At 37.4% G+C, this 22,105-nt stretch overlaps 1 pseudogene; it reads left to right on the top strand.

Annotated features, from left to right (window-relative positions):
• Window positions 1–12,272: 12,272 nt before the first annotated feature.
• LOC104416562 lies at window positions 12,273–21,380 on the top strand (annotated as a pseudogene).
• The last annotated feature ends 725 nt before the right edge of the window (window positions 21,381–22,105 follow it).

Here is a 22,105-nt window from a genome sequence, read left to right as displayed (position 1 = left end):
GTGAGATTTTCTATTTTAGATTTCATAATATTAAACGAGGACCCCACTAAACAAAACGCATTTATAACCTTCAAATCAAATCCAGTGGCAGAGCAAGAACAGATTTTTAGTGTGGTCAACTTACTAAAAGCACAGAAGAGTTGTGAACCCTTATGATATCTCGGGATGGACCAGTCGAGAGGCACAAAAGCTAATCGAGACATTGAAAGCAAAACTAGAAAAAAAAAGGCACAAAATATTTATTAATGTGAGTATATATGTGGAAATATTGAATCGTTGCACCTAACAAGTTGGCTTAGCAGGTGAGGAACGAGCATCTGTGTGGATATGTTAAGCGCATGACATAAGTTTCTCTTTCTCCTAAGGAAAAAAGAAAATACTGACGAGATAAAACAGTGATTGTAGAAAGTTGACAATCTACAAGACATGGTGGATTTCTATAACTAAATTTGGAGCATCTACAGGCTTGGTGAAAAGAATCTGTCTTCAAAATTTAATTTGCACTTAAATTGGTATGTTATAACTGGTTCAGGGCCCTGAAATATATGGAAAGCATGTGTCAGTTTTTGAAATCCATGGACAGTAGGTTAGAGAAAATGGATTAGTTTTTAATTTCAAGAAATGTGCGGCGAAGAAACGTAAATTGCATTGGAATTGAAATTACACTGAAGGGAAATACATTGGATTGGAGATGAAACCATTGAGGAAACACAGAGATAAAAAAGTACATGAAAGGTGAAATACAAGAAAATTGAAAGGATAAACTCGGTGCGAGTTCTTATGTTGTTTGTGCGCGTGTCCAGGATTGGTCGAGTCCTCTCGTTCTTCTCAAGCTCCCGCACTTCACATGTTCCGTAACTTCCTATGTCTCCATGTTGTGCATCGCTTGCTCAACTCACTGCTTGATAACTTCTAGCAACTTCCCACTCTTCGATCAAATGCACCTACACCTCCACATCATGCACCATGCCATCTTACAATGAAAAAGAAGATAAACTCAAGCGATGATCTAACTTCAAATAAAGAAACTAGAAAAAGGAGATAAACTCTCATTTCACTGATTACGGTTCTGATCGGTGAGATATAACATGCACATGCAAATTTAACGAAATGTGATGTGCATAATGTTGATGTCTGTAACCGACTAAAAAAAGACTGACTGAGAAAGTTTCCTCTAATTAGGGATGGGAAAAATAAATGGCCCTCTTAAAACTGAAGGAAAAATAAATCAGGTAAAAATGTTTGAACATCACCGCATCTTGTGTTAGTAATAATCTCATAGGCGGACGACCATATATGCACTTCTTGGTGAGAAAACGGAAAAATTACCAAAATAGTCTTAAATATTTTGCATTTTTGCCAAATCAATCCATCCACTCAATTTTGGCTGGCCGGTACTGATATGAACGGTAGCCAACGCCGACGTGTCAATAATTTAATATTTTTTTCATATTTTATTATTTTCTTCTCTCTCCTTTTTTTTTTTTTTTTTTTTGGTTTTCTCTTTTTTCTTCCGTCGGACCGGCTAGAGGCTAGGGTCGGCAAGGTCGCCCTCATCAACCACTAGGGTGGCAAGGGCGAGCCTTGTCATCATTGGGTGAGGTTAAGCTTGCCCAAATTTGGCTGGGTGAGACCTCAGCTGTGACAATGAGGGCGAGCTCAGATCTAGGTGGGCAAGACCTCGGCTAACGCTGTGACAGCAATGATGATGGTGAGACTTGCCCTTGCCCTCACCACTTGAGTAGCCAATGAGGTCAAGCCTCTGGCTAGTTCAATAGAAGAAGAAAAGAGAAAATAAACAAAAGAGAAAAAAATAAAAATAAAAATTGAGAAGATAAAAAGTTTTAAAAAATTGACATGTCAATGTTAGTTGGACAGTTGACGCCTACGTCAATGTCGAGCGGTTAAAATTAGTCGGATGGACTAATTGATATAAATACAAAATAGTTAGGATTAAATTGATAAAAAAAATATTTATAATTGAATTGGAAATATTACAATAAATGTATGACTATTTTGATAATTTTCTCACGAGAAAACCCTAAAAATCTCTCATGTTTCGAACCGGGAGTGATTGAAACCCCCTGCGCCAGAACAATCATGATTTCTTCCTTTTACAACCCATGGAGATCATGTTGATCTTCGATGTAGTGTGTTCAAACTTGAGAAACCGTCCATAGGAGCAGCGTACGTCAAACGCATAGAAGGTACAAGATAATGACAGGCATCATTCGTAGCATGTTCTCGTGTCAGGACCTTATTCATTAGGGTTTCACATGTATTCAGATAAAAAGAGCATATCGTCTTTGTAATGAGTGCGGATGACATGTATATCTTATTTATTTTGGGATTCTTTTTTGGTACTGTGAATATATTTATATCATTTTGGGGGTTGATTAATGTATATCGTACTGTGAATATGCTGGGATTTTTTTTTTTTTGGTACTTGGATTATTTTTTGTACTGTGAATAGAAGAATATCGTACATCATAAAGGAGCAAACACAAATTGGGATTAGCGAAGGCCATGAGCTCCTTTGCGCGTTCTGTATTCACTGCAGTTTGAAGGACCCAAGTGCAAGTGGTGAATGGAGCATGGGACATGGTATTGTCAAGATATGTGGATAGCCTTGGCGGGCAGAAAGAGAACAATCTACAAGACATGGTGTATGGCTCTATCTGCTAAGTTTGGAGCATTTATAGACTTGGTGAGAAGACTCGGCTTCAAAATTAACTGGGTTTGAAACTTTAAAATTCATGGAAAGCAGGCCAGAGAAAAATCGATTGGCTTTTGCCTTTTTTAGGTCAGTGTGGAAGGCGACGGTGAACGTCAAAAGCAAAGAAACAATTGTGGAAAATCCGTCTCTGAAGACTTAAAGGTGGACATTATAGTGGCTGCCAGGGAATACAGCCAATTGAAATTTGTATTTACGCGGTCACTTGGAATTCATCACAAAATTCCCATCGAGGTTCGAGTAGGACCCAACAATAATCCCAAAATAAAATCATTGTTATACGGTCCCATTACTAGGGAACTTCCGATGATGAATAAATAAGTATTGACAACTGATAAATTCACATAAATACCACCATTAGTTAGCTATTAATGACACTTGAAGAGTATGTATAAATATAAGGGAAAATTCCAAAGAAAAATCTGAGGTGAATGTTATGTCAAATAAAGACTTGAAGTAGACATAAGTCTCAAATAATGATCTAAAGTGATCATGGTAATTCTAAATAAGGGTTTGACCTCATTGGTCGCCATGGGCTAAAATAATTTGACTGGTTAAGAGCATTTTCTTCCAAAAATAATTTTAATTTTAAATTATTGTTATTTCTTTTCTTTTCTTTTTTACTTTCTGGCGAGGGCTTGAAGACCTCTTGCCAGCAATGAGCGAGGCAGTGATGTCTCTCGTTGGCAATTGGCAAGAGAACCCTTGAACCTTGCCAATGGCCCTAGGGCGAGGGTTGCCTCATCTAGGCAGGGCCCTTGCCCAACCATTGGCCACCAATGAAAAAGAAAGAAAAAATAAAAGAAAAAAGAAAATAATTCAAAAAATTAAAGGACGAAAATGTGCTTGACTAGCTGGAAGTCAGGCAATTATTTGAAACTGATAAAGTTACTCTAGCTCCTTAGTTGAAAAAATGAAGGCATGTTAGGTCATTATTTAAAACAAAGTTTACTTCAAACTCTTATTTGAGAAAATAAATGCACTTTAAGTACTTATTTTGAATTTTCTATAAATATAATTCAAAACCAAGTTTATGATCAATGTATTTAATGTGAAAGATGTTTAATTTGAGATGGCTCAAACATTTTAAACATTGCTAAAACAATTATTAGTTGTGTAATAAATATGCTAATGATTTTTCAGCACTTTCAACATTGCTCAAACAATCATTAGTTGTACAACATTGCTAAAACTCTACGTACATTCTTAATTAAATATCATCATGCTAATGATATAAAAGAAGGCCCATTGCGAATGCCAAAATTCAAGAGAGTCGATTAACAATCTATCTGAAAACTAAAATACCAAATTTGTGCACCAATAATGATATTCAACATTATTGATAAGTAAACAATGAGCTATGTACTTCCTTTATTCATTGGGGACAAGGTTAACCTTAGGTCGACCTCCATGAACCTCGCTAGCAAGAGGGTTGGCGACAATCAAAAGAAGGTTTCTCATAACATTAAAATCCTCCTCATTCTAAACATTCTCAATTCCAACCTTTCCTCCACCTTTCGATTAACTAGAATGACGTAGGAATTCAATATGCTCCTTTTCATCAAATTGCCTTCAAAGGGTGATTCTTGCCCATGGACGCCTCCTCATCAGGATATAGACACATATTCATCACCATCAATCCATTAAAACAGCCACTCTTCCATAAACTTTGCATCTTACTATGTCAAAACCAACGATTTTCCTTCTCTCTCTTAGGTCCTCCAAAATGACATGAATCCCTTTAAACTAGAAGCAACTAATTTTTCTTGTCAAATTCAAAGACTATGTAAAATGAAGAACCTTCAGGTAACATTCACGAAATGATTTGAAATGGTTGGTCGTCGGTGTATCTCTCCCACCACAGCACTTCACATTCCGAGTTCGTTTTCCTCTTCAAACTATGAAGAGTTTGTAATATCAAGAGTTCCACATTGGACAGATGAGGTCTTGTTATGCTATTCATAAGTAGGATTCCATTGTTCTACATTATTGTTTATACTTGGTTAATATCACGACAAAATTAACTTAGCGATTTATAAAGTATAACAAAACCATCATAGTTGACCGTTTCAAATAAATTATTACATCACTTTTTTATTATAACTAAGTTGTAAAATAAACTCATGACCGTTAAAAGCGTGCCAATTACAACCACATCAAGTTAAAGAGGGCAACTCTCCAATTGTGGGAATTGAGTTACCATACATATACAATCTATTTAGGATAAGTTTGGTTCATCTTTGCAAATAGGTTTGCGTGTAATGCAAATGCCGAAACCCATAATCCTTTAGAGAAATGTAAATTATATTTGATCAAACCACTTTACATATGAACTTTAGGTTGAAGTAGTGTTTTGGGAAAAAAACCCTTGCTATGAACTTTCACTATATATATATATTAATTAAAAAAGAGTTGAAGCCCTTCATTGGAGTCAGCAAAACACTACAATCACTGAAGTCGGCAAAACGCTACAATCACCGGTGAGCAACATCTGGCTTCAGTCATTGTTAGCTGAGGTCACCTAACCTTAGACAACCTTCGGCGAGGTTGTGCGGGACCTAGGCGAGGGCTGCTTGAGGTTGCATTGTAAGAGTTTTCCTAATGTGGACTAAATTAATTGATATTGTAATTTATTATTTTTACGGTTACCGTAAAACGGGTTGGTTTAAGGTGAGATAGAATGTTTCTTAATTAGTCTAATATGGGCTGGTTAGTGTGGGCCGAGTTAAGCCTGGCCCGTAATGAGGGGGACTGGTTGAAAACTCTATAAATAGTGCTCAAGTCTCCCCTCTAAGCATAATTCTCACATGTATCCTCACATAAGGGGCGTTTACCTAACGCTAAACGTGAGGGGAGTCGCCTCATTGAGCTAGTGATACAGAGGACAATAAAGGAGAAGGACTTGACGCGTGGATCCCCTTGATATGTGGGTAATCTATTTTCTGCTTCCGCTTTATGTTTGATGGATCCTAAAACAGGTACGTTAATCTTTCTACTCAATTATGCATGTTCTTGTTCTGGTTATGAAGATCTTGGGGTTACGCAATTTGCGTCCAACATGTGGTATTAGAGCCTTCATAACTCTAGAACTCGAACGCATAGGATTTCGCCCTAATTTGAAATTTTCGAGATTTTTCGTTCAATAAAAATAAAATAAAATTATATATTTGGATTGGGCTCGATGAGATGAGAAGAACCGTAGGTGGCATGTCACCGGAGGAGGTCACATGCGCCCCCACGCGAGGCCACGCGCCGCCTAGGCATCGAATATGCGTTGCGCGTGAGCTCCACATGCCGCGCACTCAGGCGGTGCGTGTGTGGGCGCGTGGAGCCTCCATTCGACGCATGGGCGGTGGCATTGGATTTGTATGATCATCCTCTACGTCGTGGTGTATTTATTTTACATGTTTGATAATTTTATGGATGTGAAAATATATACGAAACCCTAAATACGTGTATTTTTAGTGATTTTTTTTTTTGCGTATTTTTCTTATATTTTATGTGATTTTGGAAATATAAGTATTGGGTTACAAGTATGTTATCACATAAATATTATAATGGTGTGATTCATTAATAAAAATTAAACTTTATTATGAATTGATGCTGGCTTAATAAGATACAACAATTATGTGATAGTAATTAAGCTATGTATTGATTATAAAATTTTTATTGTTTAAGCATACTCCTTTACATACTAGTAATCTTTAAATGATGGACGTCTTAAGAACTTGTGACCAAAATGATTATATAGATTAACACATATGCTGAATGTGGGTAATGCATGTCAATTAAGTTACTACATATTATACATGAACTCATCTGGTCACTTGTTAATGTCTATCAAGTTGAATATTTTTTTATGGTTAATGAGTATGACAACATTTACGCAGAGCAATAGTATCTAATGTTAAATTTTAGATATTTGGTTCTCTGGTTTGACTCGATTAATAGGCCACTAGTTGATTACAATGATAATTTGTTACTTAAAAATTGGCTAATAAATCAGTTATTGGCCTTGGAGTTATTTTTTGCCTTATGAACATGAGTGATAATGGATCAGCTGTCAAACTTGTCGATTTTGTGTACTATATATTATTATTAATGTTAATTTGTGAGAGATATTCTAGATCAACATTTTTTTAATGTTATTTTAGTAATCAGTAATCGAGGTGCACAAGAAATGATTGCTTCTATGTTATGAGAAGTTTCTTTTGTTGCTGTGATCGTTGATCTCATTGGAATCTGTCTTTCAGGTTCGCTGTGTGTGTGTGTGTGTGTAATAAAGATTTTATTAATGAACAAAGTAATGTAATTAGCATAATATGTGATTTTGGTGATGTGCTGCCCTTATCACTAAAGTTAAAATCACATGTATATGGTGTATGTGAGGAGTAAAGTTTATATCCTTAGTATAAAAGAGTTTCAAGGATTCAATTGAGTAGTGACCGTCAAAATGGCACGCTTAATTGAGTTTGAGAAATTTCTGGTTTCGTATGATGATTGAAATGTCTCCTGGTCTAATGCGTAGTCATACTCCCAAAGGAGGTAATTGTGTATTAGTTCATGGAGGGATACATAATAATGTGGTGGAGGAGTGACTGATTCTAGTGATTCATATGCCCAAAGGTGATGAATTCACGAAGAATTGGAATATATTCTCATAACCGCTATCATGTGGGGAGTGTACAACTGCATGTCATGTATTATGCTAAAATGTGATTATATGATTATGCATGTAACTCTCTAGATGTGTACTTATAGGTTAAGTTACACGGTGCTCACATAATGCTAATTATATACATTACTTGTTTTTTCAGTCACATTTTCTGTAATTAATAACCCTACTATTATTGAGGTTTTAATGTTTTAAATTTTAAGTTGTGGACATATGATTTGTTACTTGAGAAAAGAGCAATTAAATTTGCTTACTGTTCATGAAGCGTTCTATTCTGGAACACTTGAAAAGAGGTTTGCATGCAGACTGCACTGCTATAAGATGATGGAAGCCTTAGTTGCTTGAAATTATGTCTTGTATGATATTGAAATTAGGACACATCTGCAAAGATTGTGTTTAAATCTTAATGACATATACATCTCGTATATGGTTAAAAAGTTATTTTCGAAAGTTTTCTATTTAAAGAAAATGACCGAGATAAAGAATAAAATAATTACAATTAGTCTTAAAATGTTGTTAGGCTTAACAGTGGCCATGAATATGTTGGCAAGTATGACAATGAGAAATATCTTAAAGGGTCATTTGTTAAATACTTGGTAGATTCTAGGGGTGGTAACTTAATTACTATACCTGAAAATCCTGACAAAAAGATTTGGCCAAAAGACATAAATGCACCATATTGAATATGGTGGTGAGTATGATTAGTAAGACTAATTTATCTGGACTTTTGTGGGCTGATTTTTTGAATGTAACATTTTCATATACAAAAAATAAAATAAATAGTTTCATAAACTTCTTTTGAGTTATAGATTGAACATAAATTACTTGAATCATATGAAATTTAGAGGTGTCATGCAAAAGTGAGGTTATCTAATCCAATATTAAGTGCGTTGGAATTCAGATTCACTCGAAATTATTTTGTATCTTATGTAGATTGTTAAAGGGGTATTGATTTTATGACCCTAAAGAAGGTGCAAGAATTATGGAATTACATACTCTAAAGTTTCTAAAGATTGACATAATTGTAGAGGATAGCTGCTCTCAGACTATTAAAGATAATAGTATGATAAAGGTTACTGTGTTTTTGTCTTTACTTCTACAGATAACTGTTGCATCTCCTGTACTAAAGACTTAACTTGTTGAGGTTCAAGGTACTATTATTCTTAATATAGTTTATAATGAAATTTTTTAAACCTCTCAAGTGCAGAATGAAGTGGTTGCAGCTTTATTAATGAGATTTGTTAGGAAAAGACAATTAGTTATACCATTAGACTATATAGTATATTTGTGAGAGCATGATTACAATATCCAATATATGGTTAATGTAATGGCATATTTATAAATGTCGTTTTTATTATTATCAATCAAGTATGTGATTAGATACCATAAAAGACGATATACAATCTATGAAATATCATAGTGTTTGGAAACTAACTTACTTGCATAAAGATCATAAGTTCATTAGTTGCAAATTGGCGTACAAAACTAAAAGAATTTCAAAGAAAGATTGTGGAATTTAAAGTCAAATTGGTAGTTAAAGTTTTTACTTTGAAAGAGGGGTGGATAGTTAATAGCGAAGAAATAAATATTTCTTTCTAGTATTTTTAAAGATTCTTTTAGAGTGAACGTGGCATCAATAATTTATTTTGATATGGAGTTACGCCAAATAGATATAAAATCTATATTGTGCAATTGGAGGATTTTGCAATAGATGTTTCAAGTAAACTTGTATGTAGAATGAAAAATCTTATTCATAGTTTTAAGCAAGTTTCCAGACTATTATTAAAGTTTCATAGTGTTATTATTTTGTTTAGTGGGAGGAAATTTATTTTTTCTCATACTCTATGTACATGATAGCTTACAAGTTGTGACATTGAGACATCTTTTATCATTTGTACTGAGGTCTAAAATGATTGTTTTTGCCATATTATATTAGATTTTCTCGGAAGACATTTGTTGATTGTATATTGGAAATATTCAGTATACATTATTGCAAGCCAGGAATTGCTTCTGTTGTTAAGGATGATGGACTGAATTTATTACATTGTCCTTATTTAGATATTGAGAAAATCCAATTAAATGGTGTACCTTGTGTCAGTGCACTTAAAAGTATAATGTATGCTCGAATTTGCACTAGACTAAATATCATTTTTGTGACGGGACTTCTAGGAAGATATCAATCAAATCCAGAACGCGATCACTTGATTGTTGCTAAGAAGATTTTAAGGTACTTAAATAAGACAAGAAATTATATGCTAATTTACAGACATGTTCAATTCTTGCAGCTAGTAGAGTATTCAGATGTAAAATTTGCTGGCTATTAGGATGACATAAAATCAATAACGGAATACATATTTATGTTAGCAGGAAGTGCAATAAATAAAGTTCTATGTTATCTTCTACTATGTAAGCAGTGTTAGTAACATTCTTTTAGGCTGTTACTTGGGCTATTAGGCTCAAGAATCTCATGACGGAGTTGATCATTTTAATTTTATGGATAGACCCATATAGTTGTATTGAGATAACAAATTGGTAGCATTATTTATTTACTACAGAGGTCTTAAGGGGTCTAAATATATGGTGGTCAAAATTTTTGATAAAAAACAAATAATACATAAATGTGACGTTTTAATATAATATATTTTCATAGACGATGTGGTTGCAGATCCACTAACTAAAGGCCTACGCCTGTGTGTATTTGAGCGATATGTTGTTAGCATGGGCCTAGGAGCATTATGAGATGCTATTATTTAGTGGGAGCTATTTTGGCTTTACTCTGATAAAGGTTTCATCCGTGTTCGTTACACTTTGTAACGGTTTGATATGTATCAACTTTTGCATTCAATAAAATATTTTTGAATGTATTGTTATTATGTTGAATACATATTGATAAAGTTTCAATGATTGTATAAACCTTGAGTGAATGTTAGGGGCATCCGATTATTAGCCTTGTGCATATGTCTTGTGATATATAAAGAAATGTTAATCATAAGAACATGACATATGTGGGTTCATTGGAACCATAAAGTATTCTCTAGTGGCACAAATTTTTGTGACACCTAAGGTAAGAGAATGGTGACTGACAAATGGGATTTCTTTATGAAAGATGTTATCCATTTGACACACTACCATATTGAATCAATGTCAATAAAGTTAAGAGCATTCATGACCATGGAAGGCTCTGTGTGTATACATGTAGTTACTGTCATGATTTGGTGTTTAAGACTTTATGGGATATGATTGACTATTAAGAATTATCTCTAGACCAAATGTGTGTACATACAATACGATTTTAATTAATATAGTCCAAGTGGGAGAATGTAAGAGTTTTCCTAATGTTGACTAAATTAATTGATATTGTAATTCACTATTTTTATGGTTACCGTAAAACATGGTTGGTCTAAGGTGAGATAGAATGTTTTCTTAATTAGTCTAATATTGGCTAACTAGTGTGGGCCGAGTTAAGCCTAGCTCGTAATGAGGGGGGACTAGCTGGAAACTCTATAAATTGTGCTCAAGTCTCTCTTCTAACCCTAATTCTCACATATATCCTCATCTAAGGGGTGTTTACCTAACGCTAAACGTGAGGGGGGCCGCCTCATTGAGCCAGTGATATGAAGGGCAATAGAGAATAATGACTTGATGCGTGGATCCCCTTGATATGTGGGTAATCCATTTTCTGCTTCCGCTTTATGTTCGATGAATCTCAAAACATGTGCGTTAATATTTCTACTCAATTATGCATGTTCTTGTTCTGATTATGTAGATTTTGGGGTTGCGTAATTTGCGTCCAACATGCATGACCTTAGGCAACCCTTAGCGGGGGTCGCGCCACAACATAGACAGCCACCACTTGGGTTGCGAGGGTCGCACAAGACCTAGATGATTGTCGCCTAAGGTCGTGTGACCTTTGGTGGAGGTCACCTGAGTCACGTGACTCTCTCTAGCCCTTTGCTAGCTGCCCTCTTATGAAGAATATGAATAGTTAGAAGGAGTGGCGAAATTGGAAAATCAAAGAACTGGTGAGGGTAGTTTCCAAAGGAAAAAAAAAAAATTAATCCTAGTTTCAGCATTCCGCAAATGCTACTTCAAAATGCTAGCGGAATGCTGGGTGGAAATAGTATTAGACTCTCAACATTCTCAATGCCAACATTTGGGTGAAAGTTATTTCAAATTGTTTGCCAAATGCTTCAGCATTTTCCTAAGAGGTTTTGCAGACTAAAAGCCCATTGGAAAAATTGAATTAAACTCACCTTAATCTCACATGCAAATTACCTTAATATCGTTGCTTGGTACTTTGTACCAATTTCAAATACCCACCGGAATAAGCATTGAATAGCCATATTAAGCGCATGGCATGCCTTTGGCTTCCTCCTTACGAAAAAGAAAATACTGACGAGATAAAACAGTGATTGACCAAAACAAAGAAAACTCAGGGCCGCGCAACAGAAATCAAAACCCAAAAAGGCTCATACTTTAATAAGCGACAAACGGAATTCAGGCAATTAGGCTACTGGCGTTGAGGCCAGGAGAGGAAAATTGGTACCTGAAAAACCGTCGAGGTTGAGGCTGACCGACGAGCGTCGAGGCCGCGAGTCAGAGAGATCGGGAGTCGAGCGAGAGAGGGAGGGCCGTTGAGGCTTTGGCTGAGCGACGAGCCTACTGCGAGTAAGAGAGATCGGAAGTCGAGCGAAAGTGGGAGGGAGGCAGGCAGGAAGAGAGGAGCGAGACATGCAAATCGTGCGGGAGAAGACAAAAAGTCAGGACCAACAGTTGAATAATGGGTAATTTTAGTAATTTAGGGTTTTTATTTGTAGTAATAAAAATTAATGCATATATATTATTTTTTGCTCACCCCCGATCATGGGTATGACAATTGTCAAAAACAAGATGATAATAATAATAAATGTTAAGGATCCGTTCGTTTCGCGGAAAATATCATATTTCTAGAAAACATTTTCCTATAGGTCATTTTTCTGGAAAATGACTTTATTTTCCGGTGTTTGGCGAAAACCTAAACTTTGAATGGAAAATATTTTCCATCGTTCGTTAGCTAATTTAATTGTTTGGAAAAAATTATCAAAAATTTAATTTTAATATTTTTAATTGACCAAAAAATTAGTTTTATTTTTTTTATTATTTTAAAAATAAAATTTTAATTATTTATATTTTTAAAAAAATCAAAATTTTTATTATTTATTATTTTTCTTTCTTTTTCTTTTCCTTCCTCCTTCTTCCTCCTCCTTCCTCTGCCGCCTTCGTCCTCTCCTGGCGATTCTCAATCCACGACGATCGATCGGCTCGCGGTGGCGGCGGTGTTGATGGCAGCGACGAAGACTTCCTCGCATTGATCAGCGGTGGTCGTCGTGCAGGGCACTTTTTGTTTTCCCCCAATCGCCGTCTCCCTCTCTCCCTTTCTTCCTCCATCCCTCCGTTCGGCCTCAGGGGTTGACTTCGGGGGATCAGCGATTGGGTCCGTTGATGAGACGAGCGCTTGCTAGCAAGGAGTCGGTCGGTTTTCGCGTCGCGGTGGTTGATCCTCCGTCTTTTGCGGTTGCACCTACCCCTCTCTCTCTCTCCCTTGTCTCTGCGTTGGAGCTCGCAGTCGGCAGGCTCGCCTGGATCAAGAACTCGAGCTTCGTCGCCAGATCCGACAAGCTCGAGGCTCGCTAGAGCTCGACGAATGTCTAGCGAGCTCGGGTGAGGCCCGAGCGCCGCCCAGCTTGCCGGATCTGGCAAGGCCCGAGCTCTACCCCAGGCCGGCGAGAGCTTCGCCTTGCCCGATCTGGCGAGGCCCGAGCTTAGCTTTGCCAAATTGGGCTAGGCAGAGCCTCGCCGGCCTGAGGCTTGACTCGGCTCGAGCTGGCTTGCGGCCGGTTGCCGGCCACTGCCTTGGCTAGTTGCCGCTGTGGCCGGCGATCGGCCAAGCCAAAGAAGAAGATGAAAAGGAAAGAAAGAAAAGAAAAAAAGAAAAGGAAAAGAAAATTAAAAACTCGATTTAAAAAAAAGAAAAAGAACAAGAAAGCATAAAAATAAAATAAAAATGTATTGATAAAAAGAAGTAAGATGGAAGAAGTTATGAAAATGTTTTCCACTTTTCAGAAGTGGAAAACATTTTCCTCACTTTTAAAGGTTGTGTTTTCCAATAATGGAAAATATTTTCCTTGGTTAGTTCATTTTCCGTGAAACGAACGCTGGAAAATCTGGAAAACGTTTTCCCGGAAGTCATTTTTCGCGAAACGAACAAACTCTAAAAGTCAAATAAATGGCTGACGGGGAATTAAAATTAGCTCACGTATAGATGCATTTTGCAAACCTATAGTTTCCGGAAAATATCAAGCACAGATTGTCTTCAGGAATATTTTAACTTTCTAGTTTTACAGACAAATTTCCCTCAAACGCGTAATCAGCAGAACTCTCCTCCTTTGAACCTCAGCCTTGTTTGGGCTGTTAAAGCTTAAGTGCAATTATGAAGAACAGAAGGTGAGCATATTGACAAGCCTCACATCCGGAGGCAAATACCCCAAAAAGATAAAAACAAAAAACAGAAAAACATACACACACTCTTTTTTTCCTCTCGAAGTGTCCGAGTTCAAATTTTTAAATGTCCCGTAAAAGGCACATATTTATTAGGTATGTCAAAATGGGTCCAACTCATATTTTGTGTCAATGGGGGTGCATGTGGGTCATATTTTTTGACTCTGTTTCCTTTCGAGTCTTTTTATGTTGCTTGCAGGATCGTATTTACATGCAGTAATTGAAACGAAGCAAGTGGTGGATACATCAAGAGGAGAACATCTACGTGTCAATGTAATGCATTTCGCTTCCCTATAGAGAAGTCTAATCGGTACTAACGTTTATGGCATTGTTTGGCGTCGATTCTTTGACAGAATTTGCGTATGTTCCAGATTTTTGGGCCTCCTATAACGGTATTTGTTCCAGAATTTGCGTATTGTTGTTAGTAGCTTATTGTTAGTTCAATTTTGGGAGAATCGATGATTATGAGATGGTACTCCAGTTAAGTTTGAGGACCGTGATTACTGTGCTCTGAATATATATTATTGATAGTGACTTAGTTACTGCCCCGTTGTACTCATTGAGTGGTTGCTTGGTAACCAACTGAATAATGCTGCCTTTGTGCTGATTGGTGCTGCAGTTTGATTTCACATTCCCCGCATTAGCTTGCTCTATGCTTAGCCTTGATGCCATGGATATCGGCGGAGAACAGCACCTTGACGTAGTATGTATTATCCAGTCTGCTTGCAGGCCTCTTTTGTATTCAGCAATTACATTTTGACTTGCTGGTTTCTTTCTAACAGGCGAGCCTGAATTTCCAATCTCATTACTTCTTTATTAGTCCAATGAGCTTGGGTGTGTCTGGTGCCTCTGTATCCTGCAGAAACACGATATAATCAAGAGAAGGTTAGATTCTCATGGCCAGGTGATAGAATCCAGGCAAGACGGAATTGGTGCCCCAAAAGTTTTTGTGGTAAGGGTGCCCCAAAAGTTAGTAACGTGGTATTACTAGAAATTAGTTGATGTGAGCTCACAAGTCTCTTATACATGATTGAGTTTGGTCTAAAAAGTTCATGCATTTTAATCGCGACTGCATGTGACATCCCTGTTGTAGTGTTCTGTTGGAATCATTTTATGGCGCATAAGTTTCAGTCTGGAGTAGATGAGATATTCTGGTCAGTTTGCTCCTTTTTGACGTCTCTAGGGCTGGATATTGCTCCTGTTTACTTGATTGTCACAGAAAATTCAGGATTGTCATGATAATTTTTTTTTCATCTTAGTGAAGGGTCAATTAATTGTTACGAACAGATCCCATTTTTCATAGGCTCTCATGCTTTCCTTTTCATTCAATTATCAAGCTTCAGTGTCTTCTCAACACATATATCAGCTCTATAATCATTTTAAAGTCTAGTTGCATTTAATATGTGCAACTAAAATGCTCTCAGTATGCAATCTCTGATTCAATTTTGCAGTTATCTGCAAATTAAGAAATAGTCTCAAATCTTCTTTACCATGTCACCTATAATTCAATCGTGCGGTAATCTGCAAATTAAGATCCTATAGCATTCTTTTTGGATGACATGATGACTTGACATCCTCTCCTTCCGCTTTCCCGGAGGTCTCTTTCATTTTCTCTGCATGGATAGTCTATCTCACTCACTTTTTTTAAGCAGACTGAAAAGCCTTTACAGAGACATGGTGGGAGGCTTGAGCACGATAAGACTTATTGCAGATCATGTTATGGAGTAGAAACAGTATGTTTTCTCTTTAGCTAGGGAAACGTGGTTCAAATTTATGTGTCAGCTGTAGTTAGCATTTTGCTGTATGTGACAAGATTTCCTTGTTGAATGTATTGTTATGCTATGATATATGAAGGGATATGTTCAGTAGAAGTCCCAAAACTTGTGCAGAAAGTGCAATTGAGTCCTAAAACTTACAAAAAGTTCAATCAAGTCCTAAAACTTGTCCAGAAAGTGCAATTGAGTCCTAAAACTTACAAAGAGTTCAATCAAGTCCTAAAACTTGTCCAGAAAGTGCAATTAAGTCCTAAAGTTAACACCGTTAATAAAGTTAACGGAAATTGCTGACGTGGCGCTGACGTCATATTTGAAATGATTTTTTTATTTTTCAAATGGCTTTTTAAAATCATTTTTTATTCAAAATCTTTAAAAATTAGATTAAAAATTAAAAAGGAAAATCTAAATTTATTTAAAAAAAAAAAGAAAAATCTAAATTTATTTAGAAAAACAAAATTGTTCAAAAAAAAAAAAAAAAAAAAGGGCGGTGGACTTCCGCCGCCGCCCATCGCCGGAGGGGCCGGCGACCGTCGCCGCCCCGGGCGAGGCCTCGTCGGCCCTCGCTCGGGCCGGCGAGGCTCGCCAGATCTGGGAGCCTCGCCGAGATCCGGCGAGCCTCGCCGCCCCGAGCGAGGGCCGACGAGGCCTCGCCCGTGGCGGGCGACGGTCGCCGGCCCCAGCGAGGGACGGCGACCGTCGCCCGCCCGGGCGAGGCCTCGTCGGCCCTCGCTCGGGCCGGCGAGGCTCGCCAGATCCGGGGGAGCCTCGCCGAGATCCGGCGAGCCTCGCCGACCCCGAGCGAGGGCCGACGAGGCCTCGCCTGGGGCGGGCGACGGCCGCCGCCCGCCCGGGGCCGAGCGACCGCCGCCCGCCCCGGGCGAGGCCTCGTCGGCCCTCGCTCGGGGCGGCGAGGCTCGCCGGATCTCGGCGAGGCTCGCCGGCCCCGAGCGAGGGCCGACGAGGCCTCGCCTGGGGGCCGACGGTCGCCGGCCCCTCCGGCGATGGGCGGCGGCGGAAGTCCACCGCCCTTTTTTTTTTTTTTTTGAACAATTTTGTTTTTCTAAATAAATTTAGATTTTTCTTTTTTAAAATAAATTTAGATTTTCATTTTTAGTTTTTAATCTAATTTTTAAAGATTTTGAATAAAAATGATTTTAAAAAGTCATTTGAAAAATAAAAAAATCATTTCAAATATGACGTCAGCGCCACGTCAGCAATTTCCGTTAACTTTCTTAACGGTGTTAACTTTAGGACTTAATTGCACTTTCTGGACAAGTTTTAGGACTTAATTGAACTCTTTGTAAGTTTTAGGACTCAATTGCACTTTCTGCACAAGTTTTAGGACTTGATTGAACTCTTTGTAAGTTTTAGGACTCAATTGCACTTTCTGCACAAGTTTTAGGACTTCTACTAAACATATCCCATATATGAATGCTTTCCTTTTTGTTCTCTTTTGTTGCACTCTGTCGTCAGATGAGGAACGCTGTAATTCCTGCGAGGAGGTCTGCGAAGCATATCAAAAGAAAGGTTGGGGACTTTCAAATCCAGATTTGATCGATCAATTAAGTCACTGGTTGAGGCTATATATGTCACCCATTTAATAAAATGACTCTTCGACATGGTCTTGCGAATGGTGCTCCTTTTGTGATGGGCAAAGTGAAACTATGATCAGAAGATGCTTCCAACTTCTCCTCGGCGTTAAATGTCTTGGGTATTCTGCCATATCCAGATTAATTATCTTTCTTTTCTGCTCTGAGGATTGAGACTCCTGCTTTTGTTTTTAAAGTTGTTGAATCCCGTGTCCTCTACCACAGCCAACTCAATATTCCCTTTTCTGCTTTGAGATTGAGATCCGTCCCTGCTTTTTCTGTGTTTTATAAAGTTCATAAAATATTTCACAAACTCCATTGATGCGAAAGAGCAGACTGTGCTACTGGGGAAGGCCCATGGCTCAAACCTGGAACACACATGTTCTGTCCCTTTTGTCATTAAGAACGAATTGGATTCTGCTCCTCATCAAATTCTCACGTCAAATCGGATTGAAGAAACATGGACCTAGAATTATCGCTCGTAACAATGCTTATGAGCAATTTGTTACGACAATGGCACATGGACATTACTTTCATTCGACCAGTAAACCTTAAGCCATTTATGGCTTTAATCATTATTGAAGTGAATTCCCAAAGTACTAAGGGTTTGTAATGACCAGCGCCCAAAAAGTGGGGCTTCAGCAGTGATGCTTTCAAATAAGTGTATTCTTCTCCACGTTTCTGTTTATAAAAGTGATAAGAAATTTGTAGGAGGGAAAATGCTGGATGCTTACGTGAATTGCTCCCTAGTCCACTCTCCTACATAATGGAGCCTGCAAGAATTACTATATCAACTTATATCTGAAAACAAGTCAACAGGGTGTTGATGATGGTTTGGGAGACTGTTAGTTGCAATCAGTCAACTTTTGCTCTCATTTTGGTTTTCTTAGGATTGTCCAACTTCAGGAATTTCCTCTCAGATGATTTTTTTTTTCTTTTCCTATCTTTACTTTACAGTTGATTTCTTTTCTGAAGTATGAGTGATTGTCTCTTTCCCGGTTCACGGTTGTCGGTACAAATTGCATGTTTTTATATAACATTGCTTGTATGGTGTTTCTGTGGCATGCAGTGCAAAAGAGAAGGTTTTCTACAAAAGATTAAAGAAGAAGAAGGTGAAGGATGTAACATTTATGGGTTTCTGGAAGTTAATAAAGTTGCAGGGAATTTTCATTTTGCTCGTGGGAAAAACTTTCGACAATCCAATGTTCATGTCCACGATTTACTGGCATTCAGAAGGATAGCTTTAATGTAAGTTGTGGTGATGCCTTTTATTTCCAAGTTTTTACTACGTGTAGTTCCCTTAGCAGTGGACATGCTCAATTAGAAAATTTATAGTGAACACATTGCTTTTATGTTTTGCAAGCATCTTATGGACAATTTAACACAATTCAGATTAGTCACAAGATCAACAGGCTATCTTTTGAAGACTATTTCCCTGGTGTTGTAAACCCACTTGATAAGTAAGCTCATCATTTTTGTACATGCTGCCAACTTCCATAAAAGTCGCATTTTCTTAATTCTTGATGCATGACCTATCCTATGCTGTTCTGTCTCATGTTTATCCATTTCAGTGTGCAATGGATGCAAGAGATGCCGATTGGAATGTACCAGTATTTTATAAAGGTCAGTACTGCACCTCTGATGTCTTGACAATTTTTGTAATTCTGAATGCCTTTGTCCATGATATGTAGTATCCTAGCCTTTGACGTGATATTACTGTAGAAGTGAACTTTATAGTTGGAGATGACCTGGAGTTGTCTTTCATGACCTGAGGGCTGATAGGTGCCACTTGCTTTTGCTTTTTGTAATGTCCTCGTTCAATATGTCTAGGATAATTGTGGAGTGAAAAGAAATAAATTAAGCATCAACCTATCTTCTGAAAATGCCTTAAACTGACAATCGTTTAGTATGTCAGACTTTTTTATAACTCACTGCCTATCAATCTTATATGTTCACTCGTCTTCATGACATAGAAGGTACCTCTTGCTTAATCCAGTTTAGCTCATGGTATGAAGAATTGCTCTTCATAATCATATTCTCAAAATGAGGCCAAGGACTGCATATGTCACTTGTTACCTTTTTGATGATGACAAGTGTCTCTTGGATTTTTCTGAGTATATCACGCATTAATATGAATGGAATGAAGCATCAGAAGAACTTGTGAGTTTCTGCTTGTAATGTAGCTTCATACTCTTTCAGTGTTCTACTCTGGCATAAAGCATTTTGGTGCATGTTCTGAAGTCCTAAGTTTGCTGCTTCAGTAGTGTCTCTGCTGCTTTTCAAGAGTTGCTTTTGCCTTGTGGACTGTCTTTTTTGCTATAATTTCAGATGTTTTAATGAACCTATATTCCTTTTCTCATTGAAGTGGTCTCAGTGTAGCATAAATCTTAATTTGTCCATATATTACCTTCTCTATTGCATTCCCTTCCAAATTCTTGCCAGTTCAGATCAAAGGATGATCTGGGCAATGAAACAAAAAATTGGCATTTGTTGACCAGAATATTACCCTCTCGGTCTAACCATTTAGCCATGAAATTGCCTACTAAGTGTCCACCATCTACCTACTGGCTGGTGACCTGCATGTGCGGCTGTCTTTTTTATTTCTTCTTTTCGTGAGTAATCTGGAAAGCGCATATTTCAGATGTAGCTTCAATAGGTAGTATTTTTTTGAGTCTCCCCCTTACAAAATTCTAGTTCGTAGTTGTGAGTCAACTTTATTCTGCTTGAATATGTTCAGTGATATCTACGGAGAATGCTCCCAACAGATAGTGAATAATCATAAAAGTAACCTTTTTCCAGTTCACTTCTTCATTGTTACATGCTTATTCTTCGAAGGCAGTGTTCTACAGCTGCAATCTGCTGGAGTAGTTGGCAAGACTATAAATCTTTAGTTCTTTGCATTACATGAAGATGTGCTATCTGTTATGCAGGTGGTGCCAACTGTTTACACAGATGTGAGCGGGCACCCTATCCAGTCAAATCAGGTCATTGATAACAAATGAAAACAACTTGGTTGTGTTTCATTGGTGCATTATGTACTCAGTGTGACACTCAGAATCCTTTTTGTTTATGTCGTAGTTCTCGGTAACAGAACACTTCAGGAATGCAGACCTAGGAAAGCTTCAGTCAATGCCAGGAGTTTTCTTCTTTAATTACCTCTCTCCAATTAAGGTTGCTACTTCCGGTTCTTGTTTGTTGAAGTTTCACTATGAAGTTTTAATGCTAAATGGCTGCTAACAAAAAATCAAAGCAGTTCTTAGTTAATTTACAAAACTCTATTGGCACTCGGTTTCATTGTGCAGTTGACCTTTAATGAGGAACATGTGTCATTCTCACACTTCCTAACGAATATGTGCGCTATTGTTGGAGGTACCTTGAAAAACCCTTAACATGTAAAATCTCTATCAAGACGATATTGCCTCTTCAATTGTCTCTTTTATTTGAGGTAGATTAAATGAAGGAAGAAAACTTTCTTATTTTGCCCTTTTTATGGGTTGGCTGAAAGATTGCGCTTTAGTACTGCATATTAAGTTAATTAAATAAGCAGGAGGGTCCCAGTAAACTCACCTTGTCATGGTCCATAGTCATTTAAACATCTTTGTTTGAGGACTCACTTAAATCCCAAAAAGAAAAAGAAACTCTGAGAAGAGTAATTCATGAGACAATGATCACTTGTTCAGTATGGCTCATCGTACCAGTTTAATTTGTCCTTGTGTCACCATGACTTTTAAGATGCTGAATGGCCTACTGGCTTATGCTTAATAAATTTTCAGTAACCAAATTTTCTTTTCATTAGTTTTCAATTCTCATACACGTCTTGTTTCCTGATTTACCATCAGTATACCAGTCTAATATTGTACTCATCTTACCGTTACTTTGAAGACATTGAACTTATAGTGCCAATGTCCAAGCTAACCTACATGAAATTCCTTTCAGATGTTTCAGATGGATTTGTGATATTAGGTTTTTGTTTTCCAGGTGCTTTCACGGTTTCAGGCATCCTAGATTCTTTCGTATATCATGGTCAAAAGGCAATCAAGAACAAGATGGAAATTGGCAAATCGAGTTAAAAAAGTGAGCTAAGGAGAAGCTTCTTGATTTGGCAGCTGTTCATGGTTCGATAGAATGGATCTTTCTGGTACGTGACCCACTGGAGAGATGAAAGCGGAGAACAAGGATGGCTAAAGTGGTTATCTTTGGTAGGTTGGGATGTTTCTTTCGATTATGTTCGATTATTGCTGACCAATGAAATGGACTGATACTGTCCGGCTTAACCATTAAACAGCTGTTTCCTGCTCTTTGCCCAGTTCCATCGAGTTATTATCTGTTAGCATTTGAAGTTGAGCAGTTGTTTCAGATTCTTCTCTTTGGAAGTTGTAGGGGAAGTGTACACTAGAATGAGAAAGTTTATTCATCTTTTAGCTTTTAGATTGGTTTGGTCGAGTATAACAGTATTTTAGGACGAGATATCCATTGACTTAAAAGGATTCGAGCGTTTCAGACTTTGGTCTCTTACTAAGTTACTAATCTCTAAGTTGGTGATCAGAAACATTATCTTGACCTATTGCTGCAAATTGTTGAGGTTGTGGTTCTATAGAAAATATTATTGAGATGACAATTGTTCTTAAGATAAAAAGTGAAAACAAATCCAATTGCATAATATCGGAAAAAATTTAAAAACCTATTGAATTGGTATCAATTTGGTGATAAACTTTTCAATTGAATCAATTCAGCTATTGATATTTTGCATGTAAGCTAATTGAGTCCATTTGGCTAACTTTTTTCCAAAAATCAC

Source organism: Eucalyptus grandis, chromosome 8 (genome assembly GCF_016545825.1).
Source record: "Eucalyptus grandis isolate ANBG69807.140 chromosome 8, ASM1654582v1, whole genome shotgun sequence".
NCBI classification, from domain to species: domain Eukaryota; kingdom Viridiplantae; phylum Streptophyta; class Magnoliopsida; order Myrtales; family Myrtaceae; genus Eucalyptus; species Eucalyptus grandis.
Note: the sequence above shows the minus strand (reverse complement) of the source record. Positions and strands in the feature narration are given on the sequence as shown.